Source organism: Dasypus novemcinctus, chromosome 26, assembly GCF_030445035.2.
Source record: "Dasypus novemcinctus isolate mDasNov1 chromosome 26, mDasNov1.1.hap2, whole genome shotgun sequence".
NCBI classification, from domain to species: domain Eukaryota; kingdom Metazoa; phylum Chordata; class Mammalia; order Cingulata; family Dasypodidae; genus Dasypus; species Dasypus novemcinctus.
Genome location: NC_080698.1, coordinates 42,431,646 through 42,449,647, shown reverse-complemented (window position 1 = coordinate 42,449,647; position 18,002 = coordinate 42,431,646). Strand labels below are relative to the sequence as shown.

At 38.1% G+C, this 18,002-nt stretch overlaps 1 long non-coding RNA gene across 1 annotated transcript in view; it reads left to right on the top strand.

The window, feature by feature from the left end:
* The first annotated feature begins 765 nt into the window (after window positions 1–765).
* LOC131276195 (uncharacterized) overlaps window positions 766–18,002 on the top strand; it is a 73,214-nt gene continuing 55,977 nt past the window's right edge. The window contains exon 1 of the long non-coding RNA XR_009183710.2: window positions 766–924. This is a non-coding gene — a long non-coding RNA (uncharacterized lncRNA). The remainder of the gene's footprint in view (window positions 925–18,002) is intronic.

Here is an 18,002-nt window from a genome sequence, read left to right as displayed (position 1 = left end):
AAACTTTTGAAACCTATCCATAGTTTCATGTGCTGATTTCTTTATTGTAAGTTAATAAAGTAAGGTAAAGAGTTAGCAGTCTTTGACTTTTCTGGGCAGTTATTTTGCTCCATGTGATTTGGTGGGCGTCATTTACTCGGCTGCATTCAGCTTGGGCTGAACTAGAAGGTCAAAGAGGGTTCCTTTCACACTTCTGCGGCCTGGGCGCTCTTTCACAGGGCCACTCTGCCTCTCCAGCTGGTGTCTCAACTCTCAGCAGTCTAGCTGAAGGTTCTTTACAGCTTGGAGGCTGGCTTCCCACAGGAAGGAGGCAGTTCTCTTAAGGCCTGAGCTCAGAAGTCCAGAATGTCGCTTTCATAGCAGTGGTTTGCATTTAGCCATAAAACAGGAAAATCTGGGACTAGGGGTTGTTAATAAGGGGTCCATCTGCTTGAATTGGAATTCAAAAAAACATTCTTGTGGGGACGACGTGTTGGTACAGGTATGATACATATATTAAATAATACACAGTATACTGTGGACTTCGTAAAGGGTCCATGGAACAAAAAGGTTAAGAGCCCCTGATCTGGGACTATTCTGACTTATCCCTCCGCTCGCCAAACCCGCAGCGTGTGCGTCCCCCCTCAGCGACTTCCTTCTTTTTCCGAGCAGAACACCTCCTCCACCCAGGCCGGCTCCGAAACCCCGCCTTCCCACAGAGCCTGCGGCCTCTGCGGCGGGAACCGCAGCCCACCCTGCTGCCGAACCCCTGGCGCGCAAACGCGCACGCAACACGCGCCAAAGCGCGCACCGCTGGTGGGGCGAGGTGGGGCCCCCACGGGCCCAGGGTCGTGCGCTCCCTGCAGGGCGCAGGGGCACAGTAAGGCGTGGGGAGCACGAGGCCACTCTTGGCCACTGGTGCGGCCGGTCCGTGTGGAAGCCCACGTGAGTAGCCCGCCCGCAGGCCCCCGGGCCGAGGCGCGCAGGCGCACGGGGCGGGTCGGCGCGGAGGCGGCGAAGGTTGAAGGCGGAGGAGGGCGGCTGCCTAGGCGGGCGGGAGTGCCCGGGAACAGGCAGCGCTCGGCTGGCGCGATGCCCTGCAGCTGGCGGCGGGTGGGGCCGCGGGGCGGGCCGCAGCTTTCCCCGGTCGACGGAGGCTGCTGACGGGAGAGTGCTCCGGGAGCGTGCAGGCCCCTTCCCCTCAAAGCCTGCGGGATTGCGGGGTCGGGCGAGTCAGGCAGCGGCTGCGCGCAGTGTTACAAACGAACTTGGAGAATGGCAAAGACCTTCAGCCCCCACTGCCCACTTCCGGCAAGGAGGCCTGTGGCAGGTCGCTTAATTGGGACCTCAGTTTCCTCACAGGTCTTGCGGGCTTGCGGCCTGAGAATGGTGGAGAAGAAAAGGGAGTTCACGTCCCAGTCACAATCTGCCCTGTGACTATAGTGCCCAAGACACGCCCTTTCCCTCAGGGAACCCAGCCCCACTGGGAAAACTGGTGGTGAGAGGAAACTTCCACGGTGGTCCCGTGCCAGGATGCCGAGAGCGCGGGCCTTGGCTGAGCTCCTGTGTGACCTCAGGCCTCAGTTTCTTCATCAGGGCATAAAACCCACTTCAGAGGTAATTAACAGGGACGGGTGTGTTAAGTGCTTACCTAGTCCCAGGCACAAAGCGGGCTCCTAACACAAGTTACAAGCTTCAGGCAACGCAGAGGGCTTTTGTGTGCAGTGACGGGGGTTCTGGGCAGCCCGGATGTCTGGGGAATGCAAATATAGCCCGGCCTGGCCCGAGTGCACGCCCACGGCATGGAGGTCGATTTCCACTGTCAGCTAGCCAGGGAGCAGGAATGCAATTATTAATTCGTTAAGCACACTCCCATTTATCCCTGCCTTAGAAAAGACGTCTCAGGGGTACCTCTCAACTCTCTGTACTTGGTAGTGCTTTAGAAAGAATGTTTCATTGATTTCTTTTTTTCTAAATTCACACGTAGATTTAGTCCTGTTCTTCTAATAATCAAGAAGGAAATGTGGCAGATCTGCATTTGTGGCAGTTAGTGTACTGGAAAAACTTGGGATAAAATGATCTGTACTTAATAGGAGAGTTGGCAAAACCAGATGTTCTTCAACTGCTACTGCAGCTCCATGTTGAAGGCTTGAAAAATATTTTTCTGTGCTGCATTCAGTTTTTCTTTTTAACGTAAAAAATTTAAAAAAAAATCTGGTACACGTTAGTTAACACAAGACAACTAAAAGAACAATAAATCTGTTTTAGTTAGCAGTTACACTCCACCCCCTACCCCTCTTATTTTTGTGAATTTCTCAATCTTGCAGGATTTGGGACAATGTCCACCCTGACTACTTCAGGCTGAGAAGGGTCATAGATATTATGGAGCAGAGGAATGGAATTGTTTTGCTTGCGAGTGAAGACTCCATTTCGGTCTGGGGCTGGTCCATCATCATCATCTTGGTAGTTGTCTACGGCAGGCCTGAAGAACTGGAGACTAGGAGCTGGACACATATCTGCTGGGTTTCAGGGCTCCACTGGCTTAGGGGCAATCCGAATACTTTAAGTTGCTGAGAGATAAACTTAACAAGTAAATTGAAAATTACAGGTTCAAATAAAAGAAGTAGAAGAATCATGGTTAAGATTTATAACTTAGTATATTGGGGAAGTGTTATATTGGGGAAGTAGCTTTTCATATGTTCTCAGAGCCCACTGAGGGGGTGTTGATTTCATGTGGCTGTGTGGCTCTTCCATGCTGCCTGGAAGTCCCTAGGGTCCTCAGGAGTGCTTTTGTTTGTGCCTTTGTTTACTGTGGCATTTTGTGGAGACTGGCTGAGACCTGCATAAGTGTAACCTCCAGAATAACCTCCAGACTCACTTTAAAAATCTCTTTACCATAAACACTATTTTCTTTAATATTCTCCCATTTGATCAAGGTCTTTTTTCAAATGTATCTCTGATTAATGCTTGGTAATAATCCCTCCATGCCAGGGAGGCTTATCCCTGGAGTCAGGGATGATGGGATGCGTAAATTTATTTGCAGTGTTTGGCTTAGAGGCCACTTTTGAGTAGCAAGGAGGCTTTCAGAAGGTAACTCTTAGGCATTAATTATAATTATATTAATTATAATTAGGCTTATAGTTTCATTTTTACAGGAATAAAAAGTTCATAAGTGCAATCATTAGATCGAGGTCTTGGCTTATTAGCATTAGCCTATTTTCTTTTATTTGGCAAGGCTTGTATATTCCAGAGCGTCTAGCCATCTTATTTGAGAAAGTAATAGGTCTTCACCAGGAGGGAAGTTTAATATTTTAACTATTGTGTGGGTCTCTGTCTATCCAGAAAACATCCCATAGAAGTATGTAGCTGTATAACAGGCAGGCTGTTTAAAGTCCCTGTGTGTAAAGACACCTGACTTGGTAAAACAGTAAATCTTACAGGGGTCTTTGGTTGTTTATATGACATATAACAATTTCCTAATAATAAAATATGCAATATTGCGGGAAGCGGACTTGGCCCAGTGGAGATGGGCCCGTGGTTCAAACCCTGGTCCTCGACCCGTGTGGAGCTGGCCCACGCACAGTGCTGATGTGTGCAAGGAGTGCCCTGCCATGCAGGGGTGGCCCCCACATAGGGGAGCCCCACGCGCAAGGAGTGCACCCCGTAAGGAGAGCCGCCCAGCACGAAAGAAAGTGCAGCCTGCCCAGGAATGGCACCGCACACACGGAGAGTTGACGCAGCAAGATGACGCAACAAAAAGAAACACAGATTCCCGTGCCGCTGACACCAGAAGCTGACAAAAACAAGAATACACAGCAAATGGACATAGAGAACAGACAACTAGGGGGAGGGGAAGGGGAGAGAAATAAATAAAGTAAATATTTTTTTAAAAAAAGTAATATTCCAAAACCCCTGCCATTGTTGACACTTAACATTGGTGGTGTACCTCTGTTACATTTGATGTACGAATTTTAAAATATTACTGTTAACTATGGTCCATATTTTGCTTTAGGTGTGTTTTCCCCCCATATACCACCCTATTATTACCACCCTGTACTCGTGACATACTTTTGATTTGGATCCTGAAATAACATTCTTATATTTATATTATTCACCCCAATCCTTGCCCACCACAGGGATCACTATGTTATACAATCCCATGTTTTATCCTCTAGCTTTCCTTTCAAGAATATGTATGACCCAAAACCTCCCCCTTCAACTATGCTCAACACACATACCTCCGTGCTGCCATCTGTACTCACATTATCATTCCCTCTGTCCACCCACAATCAACTAAGCTAATTATAAGTTTTATACAGATTAAACACCAGCTATCCATACTCTACCCTCATTCTATCTCCTGGTAACCTAACTTCTAGATTCTTCCTCTATGAGTTTGCTTATTATAATTAGTTCATATTAGTGAGATCATACAATATTTGTCCCTCTGTGCCTGGCTTATCTCACTCAACATAAGGTCCTCAAGGCCCATCCACACTGTCGCATGTATCAGTATTTCATTCCTTCTTACAGCGGAATAATATTCCGTTGTATGTATATACCACATTTTGTTTATATATTCATCTGATGGTCATTTAGATTGTTTCCATTTTTTAACAATTGTGAATAGTGCCATTATTGGTGAGCATATATCCATTCATGTCCCTGCTTTCAGTTCTTCTGGGTATATACCTAGTAGTGGGATTGTTTGCTCAAATGGCAATTCTCTATTTAGCTTCCTGAAGAAGCACCACACTGTCTTTGACAGCAACTGTACCATTCTGCTTTCCCACCGGCAGTGAATGAGTATGCCTATTTTCCACATCCTTTCCAACACTTGCAGTTTTCTATTTTTATTTTTATTTTTTAAGGTGGCCAGTCTAATGTTAAAGTGTGAAATGATATCACGTCATGGTTTTGATTTGCATTTCCCTAATAGCTAGTGATGTTGAACATCTTTTCATGCACTTTTTAATCACTTGTATTTCCTCTTTGGAAAACTGTCCATTCAAATCCTGTGCTCATTTTTAAATTAGGTTGCTTGTCTTTTTATTGTTGAGTGGTAGAATCTCTTTATTTTTTTAAACATTTACTTTTTATTTACTTTTTATTTCTCTTCCCTTCCCCCCCTCCCCCCGTTGTCTGCTCTCTGTGTCAATTCACTGTGTATTCTTCTGTGTCTGCTTGTATTCTTGTCAGTGGCACTGGAAATCTGTGTCTCTTTTTGTTGTGTCATCTTGCTGTGTCAGCTCTCTGTATGTGCGGTGCCATTCCTGGGCAGGCTGCGCTTTTTTTACACTGAGCAGCTCTCCTTGCAGGGCACACTCCTTGCACATGGGGCTCCCCTACGCTGGGGCATAGCACTTCTTGCGTGCATCAGCACTGCACATGAGCCAGCTCACCACACAGGTCAGGAGACCCTGGGTTTGAACCCTGGACCTCCCATGTGGTAGGCAGATGCTCTATCAGTTGAGCCAAATCTGCTTTCCTAGAATCTCTTTATATATGCTGGATATTAGATCCTTATCAGATATATGGTTTCCAAGTATTTTCTCCCATTGGGCAGGCTGCCTTTTCAGTTTCTTGACAAACTCCTTTGAAGCACAAAAGTTTTTAATTTTAAAGAAGTCCCAATTTCTTTTGTTGCTCTTGCTTTGGGTATAAAGTTGCTTACCAAAAGATCTCAAAGATGCTTCCTACATTTTCTTCTAGGAGTTTATGTCCTGTTTCTTATATTTAAGTCATTGATCCATTCTGAGTTGATTTTTGTTTAGGGTGTAAGGTAAGGATCCTCTTTCATTCTTTTGAATGTGGATATCCAGTTCTCCCAGCACCATTTGTTGAAGAGACTTTTCTCTTCCAGTTGAGTGAACTTGGCTGCCTTGTTATATATCAATTGAGCATAGATGTGTGAGTCTATTTCTGAACTCTCAATTCAAGTCCATTGATCATTATGTCTATCTGTCTGTCCTTGTGCTAGTACCATGCTGTTTTGACCATGGTACCTTTGTATTGTTCTTTAAAGTCAGGTTGTGTGAGTCTTCCAACTTCATTTTTCTTTTTCAAGATATTTTTGGATGTTCAGGGCCCCTTACCCTTTCAAATAAATTTGATAATTGGCTTTTGATTTCTGCAAAAAAGGCTGGTGAAATTTTTACTGGGATAGTGATGAATCTGTAAGTCAAAATTTGGGTAGAATTGATGTTTTTAGTCTTCCAGTCAATGAGCACAGAACATCCTTCCATTTACATAGGTCTACTTTTATTTCTTTTAATAGTCTTGTGTAGTTTTCTATCTATAAGTCCTTTACATCCTTAGTTAAATTTATTCCTAGATACTTGATTCTTTTAGTTGCTATTGTAAATGGAATTTTTTCCTTAACTTCCTTTTTAGCTTGCTCATTACTAATATATAGAAACACCACTGATTTTTACATGTTGATCTTATATCCTGCCACTTTGCTGAACTTGTTTATTAGCTCTAGTAGCTTTGTTATAGTTTTTTTTTTGAGTGGGGGGATTTCTATATATAGGATCTTGTCATCTGCAAATACTGAAAGTTTTACTTCTTCTTTTCCAATTTGGATACCCTTTTATTTCTTTTTCTTGCCTAACTGCTTTAGCAAGAACTTCTAACACAATGTTGAAAAAGAGCAGTGACAGTGGGCATCCTTGTCTTTTTTCCAGATCTTAGAGGAAAGGCTTTCTCTATTTCATATATGCCCTTCATTATATTGAGGAAGTTACCTTCTATTCCTAAATTTTGAAGCATTTTTTTTTTAATCAAGAAAGGATAGTGGATTTTGTTGAATACCTTTTCTGTATCGATAGAGATGATCATGTGATATTTTTCTCTTTCACTTTGTTAATGTAGTATATTACATACATTGATTTTTAAAATATTGAACCTTCCTTGCATAATGTGGATAAAACCCTCTTGATCATGGTGTTTAATGTGTTGTTGGATTCTATTTGCCAGTATTTTCTTGAGTTTTTTTTGGTACCTAAATTCATTAGAGAGATTGTGCTGTAATTTTTTTTTCTTGTGGCATCTTTATCTGGCTTTGGTATTAGGGTGATGTTGGCTTCACAGATTGAGTTAGGTAATATTCCCTTCTCTTCATTTTTTTGGGAAGAGTTTGAGCAGAATTGGTATTAGTTCTTTTACGAATGCTTGGTAGAATTCATCTGTGAAGCCATCTGGTCCTGGGCTCTTCTTTGATGGGAGGTTTTAGATGACTGTTTTAATCTCTTTACTTGTGATTAGTCTATTGACGCCTTCTCTTTCTTCTAGAGGCAGTATAGGCTGTTTGTGTGTTTCTAGGGATATATCCACTTAATCTAAGTTGTCTAATTTGTTGGCATACAGTTGTTCTTAATATCCTTTTCTGAGCCTTTTTATTTCTGTGGGTTCAATGGTGATGTCCCCTCTCTCATTTCTGATTGTATTTATTTGCATTTTCTTGCTCTCATTTTTATTAGTCTTGCTAAATGTTTGTCAATTTTGTTAATCTTTTCAAAGAATCAGCTTTTGGTTTTGTTAATTCTATTTTTTAATTTTTCAATTTAATTGATTTCTGCTCTAATCTTTGTTATTTCTTCCTACTTATTTAGGATTAGTTTGCTCTTTTTCTAGTTCCTCCAGGTGTGCAGTTAGGTCTTCAGTTTTAGCTCTTTTTCTTTATGTAGGAATTTAGGGCTATAAATTTCCCTCTAAACACTGCCTTCACTGCACCCCATAAGTTTTGATATATTGTGTTCTCATTTTCATTCACCTCAAGATATTTGCTGATTTCTTTTGCAATTTCTTCCTTGACCCACTAATTGTTTATGACTGTGTTATTTAACTTCCATGTATTAGTGAAGTTTCTAGTTCTCTGCCCTTTATTAATTTCTAGCTTCATTTTGTTGTAGTCAGAGAAAGTGCTTTGTATAATTTTACTCTTTCTAAATTCTTTGATACTTGGTCTGTGACCTAACGTGATCTGTCCTGGAGAATGATCCATGAGCACTTGAGAAGAATGTATATCTTGCTGTTTTGGTCTCTTAAGACTAGCTTCTTTCTCATGTTATTCAAGATCTCCAATTATTGATCCTCTGTCTAGATACTCTGTCTATTATTGAAAGTGGTGTATTGAAGTGCTCTACTCTTATTCTAGAAGTGTCTGTTTCTCCCCTCAGTTTTGCCAGGGTTTGCCTCATGTACTTTGGGGCACTTTGGTTAGGTGCATTAGTATTTATGATTGTTCTTCTGGGTCAATTGCCCCTTTTATTAATATATAATGTCCTTTTTCTCTTTCTTGTATGGTGGACTGCTTATTAACAGATTCTTTCAGTTTCTGTTTATCTGTGAATATTTTATCTCTCCCTCACTTGTGAAGAATATTTTTGCCTGACGCAGAATTCTTGGTTGGCAGTTTTTCTCTTTCAGTACCTTAAATTGCCATACCACTCCCTTCTTGTCTCCTTGGTTTCTGATGAGAAATGAGCACTTAATCTTATTGAGCTTTACTTGTATGTGATGGATTACTTTCTCTTACTGCTTTCAGGATTTTCTTTATCTTTGGCATTTGAAAATCAGATTAGAATGTGTCTCAGGGTATTTCTATTAGGTTTTATTCTGTATTGGAGTATGCTGTGCTTCTTGGGCATGTACATCCATGTCCTCATAAGAGTTGGAAATTTTTAGCCATTATTTCTTCAAGCACACTTTGTCCTTTATCCTTTATCCTTCTCTTCTCCCTCAGGAACACCCATACTGTGTATATTTGTGCACTTTGTGTGCTGCCATTCAATTCCCTGCAATCCTGCTCAATTTTTCACATGTTTTTCTGTATCTCTTCTTTTATCTGTGCAATTTGGAATATGCCATCTTCTAATTTGCTAATTCTTTCCTCTACCTGTTCAATACTATTGTTGTGTGATTAGTTTATTTTTAATCTCTTCTATTGTGCCGCTTCCCTGCCCCCGGCATATCTGTCTGTTGTCTTGTTTCTGGAGGATGAGTGCACACTGCTGCTCTCTATTCCACTGTCTTGGATCTCCCTGCGCCTGTATTACTTTTTCTTTTTTTGGTCTCAATAATACCCCAACCTCTACTGTCTCTACACTGGTTCTTTAAAGCTGTTTTGTTTTTTTTTTCTTTTGTAGGCATGTAGTATTACCTTAATCTCACCTTTTCCTACCCATAACTACTTTAAGATCCTGTTGTTACAAGAGTTCAGGGAAAATCATTTGTAATATTATTTAGAAGGATGATTTCTGCAGAGTATTGTGTAAATAAAACTACTGTTCTTCCTGGAAAAAAACCTGCATCTGAAACTGGGATTAGGGATAAAGGAACCCAGCTGGATTTTACTCCCCAAGGGTCAGTGGTAGTTTCTGTTTATGATCTGTTTATCAAAAAACTTATTTTGCTAGGATAGGTCTAGCTTTTCATAAGACTGCCATCACTGCTCCATAGAATATGTGATGTCTTGCATCTAAAATATATATAAATACTGATTGATCCAGATCTCCTTGATGAACTGGCAGATGATTGCTAGAGTCAGTGGTCTACTCATATTTTGCTCCTTGTTGGGAAACATTTGATTGATATTATCTATGAACAATAATTTAAAAATAAATTATTGAAAGCATATGAGGAGTTTGCCTTTTTTATTTAATCATTTATCTTCTTGGAGTTTCTAATATCTTAAACAATTGTTATAGAATTTACCAGCTAATGTTCCACATTCTTGAAATTGGCTTGAAAGAGCTAGTTTATCTTTTGTTTCATTATTTCAGTTCATCATATATTACTTAACAGAGTATAATATGCTAAATACAACAGTCATAATAAATGTCGATTGGACATGTACCATTTATGTTTACCATTTATATATAACATTCGTTATTTCATTTTACTATATTGGATACTAGGGAATAAAAATATATTATTATATGCTTTTCTACCTCAGGGAATTTACTCTATGGCTTATGGTTTTCTATTTTTTTAAAGAGAAAATCTTCCTGAAAAGTTATGCCTTTTATTTTGATACACACTCTGGATATTTATAATATTTTATTGAGAAATACTAGTTTTTTCTAACATTTTTGTTTTGTTTTGTTTTCTTTCTATTTCAGATGAAATAGCTAAGTCATAATGTTGGTGTGGCCCTTAGCCAAAAGTGATCATTTCTTACTGTGTAATAAAGGGATCAAGAATTTAAATTTAACACATAGCAGGTACTTGAGAATCTGCTCATAAAATTGACAAGGGTTTTATTTATTTATTTATTTTTAGATTTCTCTCCCCTTCACCCTCCTCCCCCGGTTGTCTGCTCTGTGTGTCCATTCGCTGTGTGTTCTTCTGTGACTGCTTCTATCCTTATCAGTGGCACCAGGAATCTGTGTCTCTTTTTATTGAGTCATCTTATTGTGTCAGCTCTCTGTGTGTGTGGCGCTGTTCTTGGGCAGGCTGCACTTTCTTTCGTGCTGGGCGGCTCTCCTTACAGGGTGCACTCCTTGTGCATGGGGCTCCCCTATGCGGGGACACCCCTGTGTGGCAGGGCACTCCTTGCGCTCATCAGCACTGTGCATGGGCCAGCCCCACACGGGTCAAGGAGGCCTGGGGTTTGAACCGTGGACCTCCCATGTGGTAGGCAGACCTCTCCACTGGGCCAAGTCCGCTTCTCGACAAGGGTTTTAAACCTCCAAAAAAGAAAGGTAAATTTATATTTATTCTGTGTTTCTTTGAGATAAAAATGAATTTGAAAATGTAGGAAATTAGGGAATAATTGATGAATGAAAATAAACTATACCTAAATAGACTTTAGGTATCATGGATAAGGTACTGATACATATATATATGAGTACCATTGCTTCATTTATAAAATGCTTTCACTTGATCACCTTTCATCTAGTTCTGCTATGTCACTTTGACATAGTTATTGCTTACCCCATGTAAGAAATGAAGAAAAAATTTCAGAGAAGGTGGAAGGGATTGCCTAAGGTGTTCTGAGACCAAGTCTTATAATGCTTCCCACAATAATAAGACATGGTGGTCACTAAATGTTTTTGACTAATCCCATGGTTAGCACAGTCGACTGAGAGTTAGTATGCCATTTATTCTGCCCTGATTTTCACTTGTTTCAATAAAATAAGGATTTCTGAATTTAACAATAATGGGAATAGCATGATGAACAAGGTGTAAAGCAGCCCCAGCTGTCGTGGAGGTCACAATCTAGAGGGAGATATAGACAGCAAAGTAATTTCAATGTGTTGTGTGCTACAGGAATAGTAATGGGATACAGTGGAAGCACAGATAAAGAGCATATAATCCAGTAGTGGTGTCATATAAAGCTTCCCAGTTACCTTCCCAGTTACTTTATCAAGACCTGAAGGATAAGTACAAGTCAAGGCCGGAGGGTATGGATTTTCTGAGTAAAGGAACAGCAAGTGAAAAGACATGATGCAAATGAGAGCATCTCATTGTTCCAGAACTGAGAAAGCACAAATGTTAATTACTACAGATATGAATGTGTGTTGGGGGAGGTGGTTTCCATGAAGGAGGAAGGAGAGATGAGGATAGATAAGGAAGGAGTCAAAGGACATTTAATCTGTAAATAAAGGATTTGGGGGGAGGGTAGAATAGAGGAATTCTGGTAGCTTCAAGCCTAGAAGTAGATGAAAGATGGGATAGCTTTGTTAATATCAGATAAGGTTGACTTCAGGACAAAAAATATTATTTTTTTAAAAGGATATTATATAATGAATAAGAGGTCAGTTCCTCAAGGACATGCAAACTGAAAAAACCAAAAGGTGAAATAAACAGATTCACAATTTTAGCTGAAGACATTAGTGCTCTTTCCTCAATAATCTGTAGAACTTCAAGACAGGAAATCAGTGCCCATCAAGCAATTTGACCTATATGACTTTTAGAGAATACTGCACCCACCAACAGCAAAATACACATTCTTTTTAAGTATACATGGGGAATTCACCAAGTTAGATCATATTTTGGGGACATAAAACAAACCTTGACAAAATTAGAGAATTAAAACTATAAAATATGTTCTCTGATCACAATGGAATTAAACTAGAAATTATTAACAAGATATCTGGACAATTGCTAAATATTTGGAAATTAAACAGATCACTTATAAATAATCCATGAGTCAAAGAGGGAAATTAAAAATATTTTGAATGGAATGACATTGTGGAAATTCACATAAAAATTTGTGGGACTGAGCTAATGTGGTACTTAGAGAAAAATATGTAGCATTAAATTTTTATATTAGAAAACAAAAAAAGTTTCAAATCAATGATCTAAGCCTTAAGAAACTAACAATCAGAAGAGCAAATTAGGAAATAAAGATGAGAGCAGAAATCAATAAAATTAAAAACACATTAGAGAAAGTCACTAAAATGAAAAGCTGGTTCTTTATAAAAGAAATACAATAGATAAATTTCTAGCCAAATTGATGAAGAGAAAAGAGACACTTTCAATATCAGGAATGAAAAGAGACTTCACTATAAGTCCTACTCATATTGAAAGAATACTATGGGAATAGTATAAAACAATTTCTATGTCAATAAATTTGGTAACTTAGATGTTCTGGAAGACTAACCTACCAAAGTTTAGGAAGTAATAGATAATCTAAAAATTTACCTACAGGATAACTTGGTGGCTTCTCTGATAATTCTACAAATGTTTAAGGAAGAAATAATACCAATTGTCTACACATTCTTCCAGAAAATAGAAGAGGAGAGAACATTTCCCAACTAATTTTATGAGGCCAGGATTACCTTGATACCAAAATTAGACAAAGCCAATATTCCTCGTGAACATAAATACAAAAATTCTTAACAAAAAATTAGCAAATAGAATCTAGTATGTAAAAAGAATAGAAAATATATCATGACCAAGTGGGGTTTATTCCAAGAATGCAAGGTTGGCATAAATCTATGCAATTCACCACATAAGTGGCCTAAAGAAGAAAAACCAAATGATCTCTCAATAGATGAAAGAAAAAGCATTTTTTACAAAAATCTATCATCTATTACTGATAGAAATCTCAGCAGACTAGGACTAGAAAGGAACTTCTTCAACCTGAATAAGAGACCTACAGCTATAACATCAAACTTAAAAGATCGAATGTTTTCCTTCTAAGGTCAGGAACAAAACAAGGGTAATGCTCTCACCACCCCTATTCTATATCCTGGAGATCTTAGCCAGTGAAATAATTTTGTAAAAAAATAATGGACATACAGATTGGAAAGGGAGAAATAAAAATGCCCTCATTTGCAGGTAACATGATTGTCTATGTAGAAAAACCCAAGGAATTTATCACAAAGTTATTGGGTCTAAGACTTTTTTTAAAGAAGCTACCAGGGATTGAACCTGGGTCCTCAAATGTGGGAAGCAGGTACTCAACTACTGAGCTACACTTGCTCTCCACTAAGATGTTTTTAACAAGGTTGTAGGATAGAAGGTCAACATATAAAAATTTATTGTACTTTATATACAAACAAAACAATTTGAATTTGATGAAAGTACCATTTATAATAACACCAAATCATGAAATACTTAGTGATAAATCTAACAAAATGTGTGCAAGGTTTTGATATAAGAAATCAAAGAAGATCTAAATAAGTGGTGAAAGATACTATGTTCTTGGGTTGGAAGACTCAGTATTGTTAAAATGTCATTTCTTACCAGTTTGACCTATAGATTCAGTAAAATCACAATCACAATCTAAGCAGGTTTATTTGTGGAAATTGTCAGGCTATTTCTAAAACTTATATAGAGTAGCAAAGACCTTAGAATAGCTAAAACAGCTCTGAAAAAGAAAAAAATTGAATGACTCACTTTAGGGTAAGTCTATGTCAAGACTTACCCTAAAGTATTAACTACAATAATCAAGACAGTATGGTATTGCTGAAAGGATAGAGGCATGGGTCAATGGAACAGAATTTAGAGTCTAGAAATATATATATATAATATATATATTCATTTGATTTTAATTTTAATTAGAGAAGTTGTAGATTTACATAATAACCATGCATAAAATACAGAATTTCCATATTACACCCTATTATTAACAGTTTGCATTATTTGCATTAGTGTGGTCCATTTGTTAAAATTGATGAAGGGCCTTTTTATAATTGTACTATTGACTAGTCCATGGTTTACTTAGGGGTCACTGTTTGTGTTATACAGCACTATGAGTTTTTTGGTTTTGTTTTAAAATTTTTATTTTAGTAACCTATATAGGAAAAAAAAACCACTAAAATTTCTCCTTGTAACTACTTTCAAATATATAATTAAGTGCTGTAAATTATGTTCACAGTGTTGTGCTATTATCACCACCATCCATTACCAAGATGTTTTGACAATGGTGTCAAGAAAACTCAATGGAGAAATGATAGTCTTTACATAAGATGGTACTAGAATAATTAGAAGTCCGTATGAAAGGAAAATGAACTTTGATCCTTATCTTACACCATATATAAATATTAGCTAAAAGAATATCATAGACCAAAATGTAAAATCTAAAACACTGCTAGAACTTCCTGTCCAGTATGGTAGCCACATATGACAATTTAAATTTAAATTAATTAAAATTAAATAAAAAATTCAGCTCCATTGTTCTCGCCACATTTTAAATTCTTAGTATTCACATGTGGATACCTATAACTAGTATATTTTTCAGGGCAGATTATAGAATTTTCCCATGATTGCAGAAAGTTCATTGTCATTGGACAGTGCTGTTCCAGAAGAAAACATAAGTGAAAATCTTTTTGATCTTATGCAAAGGTTTTTTAGATAGGATATAAAAAGCATGAACCATAAAAGAAAAAATGGATAACTTGGATTTGATTAAAATTAAAAACATCTGATTTTTGAAAGGCTCTTTTAAGAAAATGAAAGGACAAGCCACAGATTGGGAAGAAAATATTTTCAAAACACATATTTGATAAAGAACTGGCAGCCAGAATATTAAAAAAAACTTTCAAAATTTAATGATAATAAAAAATAAGTGGACCCAAAATTTAAACAGACGCTTCACCAAAAAAGATATATGGATACATATTATTTAAACTTTCTAATCTTATACAGGTATGTGTTACTTTTTTAGCACAAAGGTTATTTGTCTGTGGGGTTTATGGTTCATTTTGTTTTCTTCGTATATATGTATGTATGTGTGTGTGTGTGAAAAAGCAAGCATATCATTTATACTTGAGGATAGTAAAGTAAAAGGTAGCAACAGGCTCTCCTAGGCAATCATATATAGCTTTACTAATTTATATAATCATGTTAATGCACTGAATTGTCCAGCCTGTTTAAAACAGGAGAAAATGTGACATTTCTGATTGTATTCAAATTAGAACTTGAAAACGGTGATATAAGTGATTTGTTTTTCTTGCCTTATATCTAAGCACTGCCCTAGATTTTGCTTAGACAAACATGGTAGGTAGAATGCTGGCCCCTCAAACATGTCCACATCCTAATCACTGAACCCTGTGAATAAGTTACCTTACATGGCAAAGGGGACTTTGCAGATACAATTAATTTAAGGATTTTGAGAAAGTGGTAGTGGTGATGGGATTATCCTGGATTATCAAGGTGGACCCATGTAATCATAGGGTTCTAAATAAATGAAAGAGGGAGGCAAGAGAGTCAGATTAATGCTGTGTGAGATAGAAGGGGGCCACAAGCCAAGGAATACAGCAGACAACGTCTAGAAGCTGGAAAAGGCAAGAAAATAGATTCTCCCCAAGGACCTACAGAAAGAATGCAATTCTCTTTAGTCTTCAGCCAATCCGCTTTAGTCTTAAGCCAGCTAGAACTATAAGGTAATAAATGTACATTGTTTTAAGACACTATGTTTGTGTGGTAATTTGATACAATAGCAATAGGAAATTAATATAATGTACATATAGGAATGTTCCATTTGTAAGTTCTAAAACATAGTCAATTGAATTCTTCTCTTTTAAATAGGTAGGGGCACACCTTAACTATTTATTTAGTCTCACTGCCATCCTTACCCTACTCCTAACCATGTATTTATTATTTACTTATTCTCACTGCCAGCCATATCATACCCCCCAGTGAGCTGATTTCTGGTCTTTAACTCCTATCCAAGTCTATGAAATGATATGTAGGTCAAAAAGTGTGTACATATTGATAGTGCTAAAAATGATAAGCATATTATGACTCAACCCAAACATTACTAGTGTTTCCAGATTGTGGACTGTGGACCACCTGCATCAGAATCATCTGGGGAGCAAGGTAAAGGTAAATATGCAAATTCTTAAGCCTGGCTCTTCACCACTCTTACTAGTTCTCTTTAAAAAAAAAAAATTGTCAAGGTTATTGAGGTATAATTTACATGTAGTGAAATTTACCCTTTTTAGGTATACAGTTCTATGAATTTTTTAAAAACTTACATGATCACATAACCACTGACACACTCAAGATATTTCCATTACCCAAATTATTTCACTAACTTGTCTTTGTCTTTATAAGAAATCCCCTTCCCTTATATCCCCAGTCTCTAGTAACCACTGATCTAATTTCTGTCCCTAAAGTTGTACCTTTTTCAGAATTTCATATAAATGGAATGATACATTATGTAGCCTTTTGACTCTGGTTTCATTTAGTTAACATAACGCTTTTGAGATCCATCCATGTTCTTGCATGTTCATTCTTTTTATTGTATCAAATATTCCATTGTATGTATTCATCACAATTTGCTTATCCATTCTCTAGTTGATAGGCATTTGTTTTGTTTCCAGTTTTGGGTGACATGAATAAGCTGTTTATAATTTGCCTAGAGGCTTTTGTGTGGATATAGTCATTTCACTTAGATAATCAGTAGTGGGATTTCTGAGTCATTTAAGTGTGCTTACCTTATTTTAAAAAAATGCCCAACTGTTTTCCAAAATGGTTGTACCATTTTGTCCACCAGCAATTATGAGAGCTTTAGTTTAAATATTATGGAATGGTACAAAATGATAAATTAAGGACTTCCACTCCACTCCTAGATCTCTTTCCCATTGTTAAATTTCTAGGATTTGCAAACATTCTGAATTGAATTTGTAAAACCTGGCTGGAAGAGTGTGACTCAGTCAGAGATTTATATAATATTTATATATAAATGAACCACAATTCTTTGTTACCCTAAATGGTCATAATTTCCTTATAATATCTGGGAAGCGGATTTGGCTCAACTGATAGAGCATCTGCCTACCATATGGGAGGTCCAGGGTTCAAACCCAGGGCCTCCTGCCCTGCGTGGTGAGCTGGCCCATGCACAGTGCTGATGCGCTCAAGGAGACCCACACCACACAGGGGTGCCCCACATGCAAGGAGTGAACCCCGCAAGGAGAGCCACCCCTTGAGAAAGAAGTGCAGCCTGCCCAGGAGTGGTGCCGCAAACAAGGAGAACTGACACAGCAAGATGACGCAACAAAAAGAGACACAGATTCCAAGTGCCACTGACAAGAATACAAGCAGACATAGAAAAACACACAGAGTATGGGCACAGCAGACAATGGCGGGGGGGATAAAAAATAAATCTTAAAAAAAATTTCCTTATGTTATCTAAAATGTCTTCAGGTAAATCTGAGAACTGCCATAACCTTATATGGATTTTTAAATTTTTTAATTTTTTTAGCATTGCTAGACAAGGATGTAGGATGAGGAGAGGAGTGTGGAAGTATATGTGGGTCTGAATTTACAAATTCATGCAGACAATACTAAATCATAGCCTTAAATGTTACAAAAATTGAAAGAAGGAGGGACAGAGAGATTTGGGTCATTTGATTTGATGTATTAGCAGAATGCTCTGGGTTCTGGACTTCTAGGTTCTTGGCTTTTGTCTCATAGAAGAATTTAAGGACATGCCATATGGTAGGTAAGGAAATAAAGAATTTATTAAGAAACAAGAAAGGAAGAACAGTACACAATCTGACACATAGATTGTGGGCATGCTACAGGGTGAGATGCACGTGGGGCCCTGATTTAGGCCTTTTTAA